General features: G+C 42.1%; 1 long non-coding RNA gene across 1 annotated transcript in view; it reads right to left on the bottom strand.

The window, feature by feature from the left end:
• Positions 1 to 1,536: 1,536 nt before the first annotated feature.
• LOC116673440 (uncharacterized) overlaps positions 1,537 to 8,631 on the bottom strand; it is a 14,232-nt gene continuing 7,137 nt past the window's right edge. Inside the window, exon 3 of the long non-coding RNA XR_004327841.1 lies at positions 1,537 to 1,622. This is a non-coding gene — a long non-coding RNA (uncharacterized LOC116673440). The remainder of the gene's footprint in view (positions 1,623 to 8,631) is intronic.

The following is an 8,631-nucleotide window of genomic DNA, read 5'->3' on the forward strand; positions in this document are numbered from 1 at the left end:
AAACCTCATTTATAGGAATTTATACATATTGTTTGAGTTAGAAAAGCAGGAATTAAGAGTTATTTAGACTAAAATTAAAGGAATGTATCTTGATGGATAATCATAGACTGAAATATGTCAACTTTTACTCGATACTCTTGCAAAACCACTTCAATTTTTTTCTCCAAATGCTATGAAATTCAATAAGACACGCCAAAAGTAATGAAAGTAGAGATTTGTACTTGCTAAAGAGCGCTGTGTGGAATCAATCATGTTATTTTGGGTAGTTAAAAAGAACTTTGATATGGGAAAACGGATCAATTTGACCCAAGGACAACATGTGGGTTAAAGTCAGCGAAGCCACAAATTAAGTGGAACAAACAGTGCTCTCTTATGAAATGTAGTGATTAGTACATCAAACTAGTGTTTCAGGCCCTGCAGACCTTCATCTGAGCTCTACATATCACTTTAGCTCCTGCCACACACAGCTGAATCCACTAATTCAGGTGTTGCAGTGTGCAGCCGCCGGCAATGATTGCATGGACAAGCATTAGAAACTATTAGAAATTAGAATGAAAATAGAAAAAACATCATCAAATATATTCAATAATGCAAAAAACATTCACTTACACTGCAATGTCAGCATGAACAACTTAACACATCAACAGATGTTTAAGATGTATCCCATTTAAAATGGAAATCACCAACTCTGACCTTGATACTTAGATCACATTTATGATACTGTTACAATTAATATTATTTGAAGGACAACCCAAGAGATGTTAAAGTATTGAAAAGCACAACTTGCACTCTCTCATATTTAATATTATACATATTTTATTTAGTTATGGAGACTATCTATATATGTTGTAAATTTCATTATACACATGAATTTACACTTACATTCTTTTAATGGGTGTGTGAGTATTTTTTTCAATAGTTGTTCTGGCATTTGATCTTTGTTATCTTTTTTTATTATTCTAGGGTAAGGGTTAGTGAGTATGTGTGTAAGTTCTGGAACTTGCCGCTGTGACGGTCATTTCCCAGTTTGGGATTAAAAAAGTCTGTCTATCTAAAAAAAAAATGCTGTCACACAGGATACAATACTCAGTTTTCTAATACTTTTACAGTCTACAAATAATTAGTTCATGGGGCACAAAGACTGAGCTGTTTTTTTCCCCAACAGTTTGACAGGTGCAGATGAATAGCGGCATGGAGTAAATGCGTAGGTCCAGGTTTTGATGACTTTGTGTCAGATTCCCCTTACCTAGTAGTGTATGTTACATAACTGTGCCACAGACTGCAGAGCTCCTCAGCACCTTGTTACCCACCTCTACTTTCTTCCTCCTGAGAGGCTTAAATCAAAACGATGATTTACTGCTTAAAATCTTACGAAACATAATATGGCATACATCCATAGCAAAACCATGCGGTGTGGAACAGATAGTAGAGTGGAACAGATCATCATTTTGTGCAACACGGATCCAAAAGTTATAGAGCTAAACAGTGGGGTTCCAGAAGTGAAAATCCCACTCATATTCATATTCTCATCTTCTGCTTTCTTTGTCTTGGCATTCCAAACTCTGGTGGATTTATGAGGACTATGGTTAACTCTCCTCAGATCTGTGCAAAGTAAATCTAGACTAGACAATCGGTCCAATTTGGACAACTAAAACCACTTTTGACCGTAAACATGTTCCACCAAAACAAGTTCCTTCCAGAGGCTGTTTTGCAGAGATACCGTGGCTCTGCACAATGCTAACGGCGCTCAAGATAATTATGATTGGTTTCAAAAAATGCCAATAAACCGGAGTACATTTATCTTCCGAACCAGAACGCTGTGTGGACTAGCCAGACCCTCCTCCGCAACCCTGTGGAGGAAGGTCTGGCAATGCGAGACTAGTATAAAATCAACCTTGTTTTAAGAAAAACGTGTTGTGTTCGTGATGTCATGGAGGAGTACCCACAATCCCAAGCAGAATGCTAAGGAGCTGCTACATAGACGGTTTAGAACCAAGACGCCCCAACTCTCACGGTTGTATTATAAGAACTAGATACTGCGTAGCCCCGTTCATTCCAAGAGAGTTTCTCAGTGGTGCATGAAGCCATCATGGATCTTCTAGACTTTCCAAATGGTATCAGACGGAATGAATCAATTTCAATCCCACTGTTTGGCCACTATGTTCAATTTGTTTCAAAACCTGGCACACTTCCTGGGGGCCTGCCCATCTCAGAGTCATTTCCTGTATCTGTGTCACATGGGTTTCATCACTGCGTCGTCTCTTTAGGAGACTAGCAGCTGGTCCTGAGTGGAATGATTCCAACAAGAGAAGTTACCGTGTTCACAGTGTATGACCGAGGCCACAGATGTCCTTAACATTTTGACAATGTCATTGTGTTTTTCAGACTGACACGTCAGGAGAAAGTTAACTTTGCTTGAGACTTTTTTTCTGTCTCAGAAAAAAACTTTCGCAATATCTGGCAACGTGGTAAAGCTATTGTCTAACTAAGGTTTGCGAACACACCAGATAACTTATTTTCGTAATGCTAGATATATTTTTCTAGCTGTGTAAATATCCAATGGTGGCAAAAGGAAATATAAAAAACATTACACATGTACAGTATAACTTTTCATCCATGCATGGCATTTACTACACTCACAAATGAGGCCCCGCTGAAGAGACATGTAATATAGCGTTTTATACCATTACGATCGTTATGTACACAGTCGTGACGTGTTCTCTTTTATTTGTATTTAAATGATCCTCTGAATCAAATGTTTTGTGACCATGATTCACCTCGTGGTGTGTTGGCTTGCTTCCAGGGTGAAGTTTTCACAAACATTTCCTGAAACATTTCCTGAAGAATATGAATGGCAAAAATCACTTGCGTGACCAGAGCCGTTGTGGGCGGTCACAGTACTCTATTGTCTGTAATGCTATGTGAGCTAACCTGGCATGCAGGTCGTGTGAGATCTGCAACAGGTGTTGGTGTATTTACACCTTTTTTCCCATTTGCAATATAACTGCTGACGGATATCCTGTAATGAACAGTCACTGCTGGATGCTCTGTGCTACACAAAACAATGCTATCCGGCATATGTTTATGGTTTGAGACAGCATTCATGGTGGTAATTATTTACAGAATTTTTCAGCCAGGTATGATTTGGTAAAATATGATATAAGCTACAGCTGCACAGTTAAGGCTCCCATCCATCTGGCATATGAGTCAGCATAAGTAAACTAGCATGTGCTTAGTCACTGTTGGTTAGAAAATCATAAAAAGAGGAACAAAACATGACAATTTTGTTTTTTTTATACTTCTTTCCTGAACATTCACCAGCAAAACCATACATGCTTCAGCTACTTCAATAACTATTTTAATGAATTAACAAGAAGAAGACTGTACTTGACAGTTTATGAAGCAATCCATCCTGTCTCCCACAGGATCTTTCGTAATGTTTTAGTGGCGGCTGTGGCTCAGTGGTAGAGCGGTTGAACCCCGAGTTGCCCCCGATGCTGCGCCATTGGAGCGTGAATGTGTCTGAGTGTTTATCTGATGTGCAAGTGGCCCCTTGTCTTGTGTATGAATGTGTATGAATGGTGAATGGTTCCTGTACTACTTAAAAGCGCTTTGAGTAGTGGTTAAGACTAGAAAAGCACTATATAAAATACAGCACATTTACCTAAATACTGCAATGGTCAAGTGAGGTTTTACTCTATGGGTCAACCCAAATCACATTTAATAAGGAAGGATACACAAAAATGTTTTTGTTGTTGGTGTTTCACATATTTAGCATGTAACAAAAGATAAGATAAGATAATACTTTATTCATCCCACAGCGGGGAAATTCCTTTGTTACAGTAGCATTCTCAACAATAACAGCAAAAAAACAAACAAACAAACAAGTAAACACACAAGAAAAACAGGCAAACAGTAGACATTGAGAAGAAGGTAGACTGAAGTTAAGTGGCGTCAATTAAAGGTTTTGTAAAGTAAAGTGCAGTTGCCATAGTACAAAAAAACAATATTGCAGTGTAAGTAAGTGACTTTAAAATTAAATTTTTATGAATTTATTGTGTCTTTCAAAGGTTCCATGATTTCCTATCTTTAGACTGTGTTGTTTTGTGGCTGTGTGATGTGGAAAGCCAAATTGGAGAAATGTGTTCCTCTTCTTTACAGCCAGCAGGATGAATGAAAACGATGACATGGCAACTTTACAGTCTTTGCTTAACTGTGTATGAGCACCAAAGCTTGTAATTGCAAGTTTGAACAGCTAGCATTACTCTCTCTGTATGCTAACGGATTTCAAAAGAATCCATGCTGAGAATCAGATTTTGAAGTGTTTTAAGAAGCATGTGATCCTAAATTATTTGATAACCGGGTTGGCCATTTTCATTTTATCTGTCTTCATGAACTGTGCTTTGGAAAAACACTCACCAACCTCCCACGTTGAATCTTGGTGTGGGGAAATTTAACTTAACGCTGAGTGCATAATGGAAGACATTGCATAACATCATTTCAGTGTCCCTTTAGACTACTGTAACATGTCTCAAGTCAGTCAACATTACAGTCCTGTAGATGGAGTGAAGGTAAGCATACACACTAAAAATCCATCACTGTGTCACAATTCTCAGACAAATATATGCACTCATAGTACATTCACAACAACATGTGGTGAGCCACTTTCCAAGAACAGGTCTTCTGAACGAAAATGATACCATGCATTCTCAGATCTTGGCCTATATAACCAAACAAGTGGTTGCATGTCTCATGACATCAAAGTATTGTTTTTAAAAACTGAAACACCTTTCTGTGCTGAAACTTTTGTGTATGTACAATGCAACTTTATTTAAAACAAGAGATAGGACTTAACACTAAATGTGAAGCTAGCGCTAGGAAATGTGAGCTTAACATTAGCATAAGACTAGAAGTAGGAGAAATTAGCTAGTTTGGCTCTGTCCAAAGATTTAAAATTTTCAAAAAAATACACTTCTTTCAGCCTAAAGCTCCACTGTCACTCTCAAAGTGACAACAAGACTCTAGGAAGTTGATGCTAGTGTAGCTAAAGCGTGTAGCTAAAGTGTAGCTAGCACTATCACCAAAAGTTGCTAAAAGTCAGCAGATGATGTCACATGCTCATTTTCATCGTCTTAGTAATATAATCGCTTAAAATTTGCATAAAGCTTAGCTTGGCTGTGTCGGCTGACTGTCTGCTGGTCAGGGTGCAACAGGAGAGTCGCTGAGAGGGTATGAAAAGTCGCTGTTACCAAATTGTGGTAACAGCAACCCCTTACCCTAACCTTAACCCCTCACCCCATCCCTATCCCTTACCCCCAACCCTAACCTTAACCCCTCGTCCCATCCCTATCTCTTACCCCCTCCCCCCAACCCTTACCTTAACCCTCTACCCCATCCCTATCCCTTACCCTTTACCTTCCTCCCCTAACCTTTACCCCACACCCCATCCCTATCCCTCACCCCCTAACCAACCCTAACCTTGACCCCCTCCCCCTCCTAATCCCTTACCCTTACTCCCTAACCCTAACCTTAACCCCTCACCCCATCCCTATCCCTTACCCCCTCCCCCCAACCCTAACCTTAACCCCCTACCCCATCCCTATCCCTTACCCCTTACTCTCTTCCCTTGACTCTAACCTTAACCCCTCACCCCATCCCTATCCCTTACCCCTTTTACCCCTTTTACCCCTTTTATTCTCTATTTGTTAATCCTACCCTCACTTTATCTCTTATCTCAATTTTTCCTATGTTGGTCTGTGTTTGGGGACCCTTCTGTGTGTGTGGGGTTGGGTTGGTGGGATCCGGCCTCCCCCAGTAGTTTGCGCTTCAAAACTACAAGGAATTAGTTAGCCCTAGGGTTAGGGTTAGGGTTAGGGGCGTTAGGGTTAGGGTTAGGGGTCAGAAGGAGAAACTACTGGGGCAGGCCGGTCCCACCAACCAACTCCACACACACAGAGGGGTCCCCAAACAGGTTTTCTCCTTCTGACCCCTAACCCTAACCCTAACCCTAACCCTAACAGTTAGCCCTAGGGTTAGGGTTAGGGTTAGGGGGGTTAGAGTTAGGGTTAGGGGTCAGAAGGAAAAACTACTGGGGGAGGCCGATCCCACCAACCCAACCCCACACACACAGAGGGGTCCCCAAACAGGTTTTCTCCTTCTGACCCCTAACCCTAACAATTAGCCCTAGGGTTAGGGTTAGGGTTACGGTTAGGGTTAGGGGGGTTAGGGTTAGGGTTAGGATTAGGGGTCAGAAGGAGAAAACTACTGGGGGAGGCCGGATCCCACCAACCCAACCCCACACACACAGAGGGGTCCCCAAACAGGTTTTCTCCTTCTGACCCCTAACCCTAACAATTAGCCCTAGGGTTAGGGTTAGGGTTACGGTTAGGGTTAGGGGGGTTAGGGTTAGGGTTAGGATTAGGGGTCAGAAGGAGAAAACTACTGGGGGAGGCCGGATCCCACCAACCCAACCCCACACACACAGAGGGGTCCCCAAACAGGTTTTCTCCTTCTGACCCCTAACCCTAACCCTAACCCTAACAGTTAGCCCTAGGGTTAGGGTTAGGGTTAGGGGGGTTAGGGTTAGGGTTAGGGTTAGGGGTCAGAAGGAGAAAACTACTGGGGGAGGCCGGATCCCACCAACCCAACCCCACACACACAGAGGGGTCCCCAAACAGGTTTTCTCCTTCTGACTCCTAACCCTAACCCTAACCCTAACAGTTAGCCCTACGGTTAGGGTTAGGGTTAGGGGGGTTAGGGTTAGGGGTCAGAAGGAGAAAACTACTGGGGGAGGCCGGATCCCACCAACCCAACCCCACACACACAGAGGGGTCCCCAAACAGGTTTTCTCCTTCTGACCCCTAACCCTAACCCTAACAGTTAGCCCTAGGGTTAGGGTTAGGGTTAGGGGTCAGAAGGAGAAAACTACTTGGGGAGGCCGGATCCCACCAACCCAACTTCACACACACAGAGGGGTCCCCAAACACAGACCAACATAGGAAAAATTGAGATAAAGTGAGGGTAGGATTAAAAAATAGGGAATAAAAGGGGTAAAAGGGGTAAAAGGGGTAAGGGATAGGGATGGGGTGAGGGGTTAAGGTTAGAGTTAAGGGAAGAGAGTAAGGGGTAAGGGATATGGATGGGGTAGGGGGTTAAGGTTAGGGTTGGGGGGAGGGGGTAAGGGATAGGGATGGGGTGAGGGGTTAAGGTTAGGGTTAGGGGAGTAAGGGGTAAGGGATAGGGATGGGGTAGGGGGTTAGGGTTAGGGGAGTAAGGGGTAAGGGATAGGGATGGGGTAGGGGGTCAAGGTTAGGGTTGGGTTAGGGGGTGAGGGATAGGGATGCAGTTGGCAACACTGGTTGCTGCTCCAGCAAGAGTTACAGCCCATACCTCCCCAAAAAAACAAAATCTTGTTTTTACACTTTTTCTGTACAGACTAAACAAGCAAGATGTAACAAGTTAATTAGTAAGCATTAAATGTGCTGGTAGGTGAAATGTGTTACCTTTGTAGTTAAGCTAGCTGCTGCTAGCATTTCCAGTCTTTATGCTAAGTTAAGCTAACAGGCTGCTGGTTCTTGCTGTATACTGTACAAACTCAGTACCTAATTCTCAGCAAGAAAGTGAAACAACATATTTCCCAAAATGTCATATTATTGTTTAAAAAGTGTTATTATTAGTACAATGCACATTGTCAAGATGTTTTTGCCTCTTAGCTATGTACGGCTTGAGTCATTTTTCACCAAATGCTCCACATTATGAGTTATAAGTGGGTTGAGGGAGAAGGACTTACTGTCAAATGTTAACTCACCCTCTGTTGAAATACCTTCCTGTTTTCTTTAAAATACAGTGATAACAGGTTACTCATACAGGCCCTGCCCTTCCTAAAACCCCAAAACAAGTGAGTTTTTTATTTTAACTGTCCTGATGATACCAAGTAAAAATCCCACTTTGGGCTAATTATGGGCTGCAGAAGCATTTTAAAGAAAGCAAAGCTGTCACCATTAACATTAAACAATGCTTCTGGACATAACCAGAACATTGTCTCACTGCATGCAACACAGTGCTTCACAGCCTTTCTTGCCTTTCACGACGCTGTTTGCTTCCTCTTCACCTTCAGCTGTAGATAGGAAACTGTCAGAGTGAAGGGGTTTTTTTTTACCCTTCCTGTGTTAAAGGAAAATTACCATAGTGAGACAAACACAGACACTTGGACCAGACAGGAACTCAGAGGTTATCATGTGTTGACCGGACTTTTGTTTCTCACTCACGCTCTACCACTGAGCCACAGTTGCCTGAGCTACATCCAGTCTCTCCCAGAAATGTGCAGGGACATTTCCTGCATGGTGTCATGTGTTAATTGGAAAAAGCAGGGATCGATATGATGGGAAATCTGTCCTACAATTTCCCTCAGGACTTTGTGACATTCCAGAGAAAATGCTGGTATGGATATGGTGTGAATGCAAGCCTTGACATCGCAGGGTTACTTGCTGACTTTATCCCACATGTTGTCCTCGGGTCAAATTGACCAGTTTTCCAATATTAATTTTCTTTTTAACCACCCAATTGCAATTACCCAAAATAACATGATTGAAACACTCTTTGGCAAGTACAAATCTCTACTTTCATTCATTT

Source organism: Etheostoma spectabile, chromosome 23 (assembly GCF_008692095.1).
Source record: "Etheostoma spectabile isolate EspeVRDwgs_2016 chromosome 23, UIUC_Espe_1.0, whole genome shotgun sequence".
In the NCBI taxonomy this organism is placed as follows: Eukaryota; Metazoa; Chordata; class Actinopteri; order Perciformes; family Percidae; genus Etheostoma; species Etheostoma spectabile.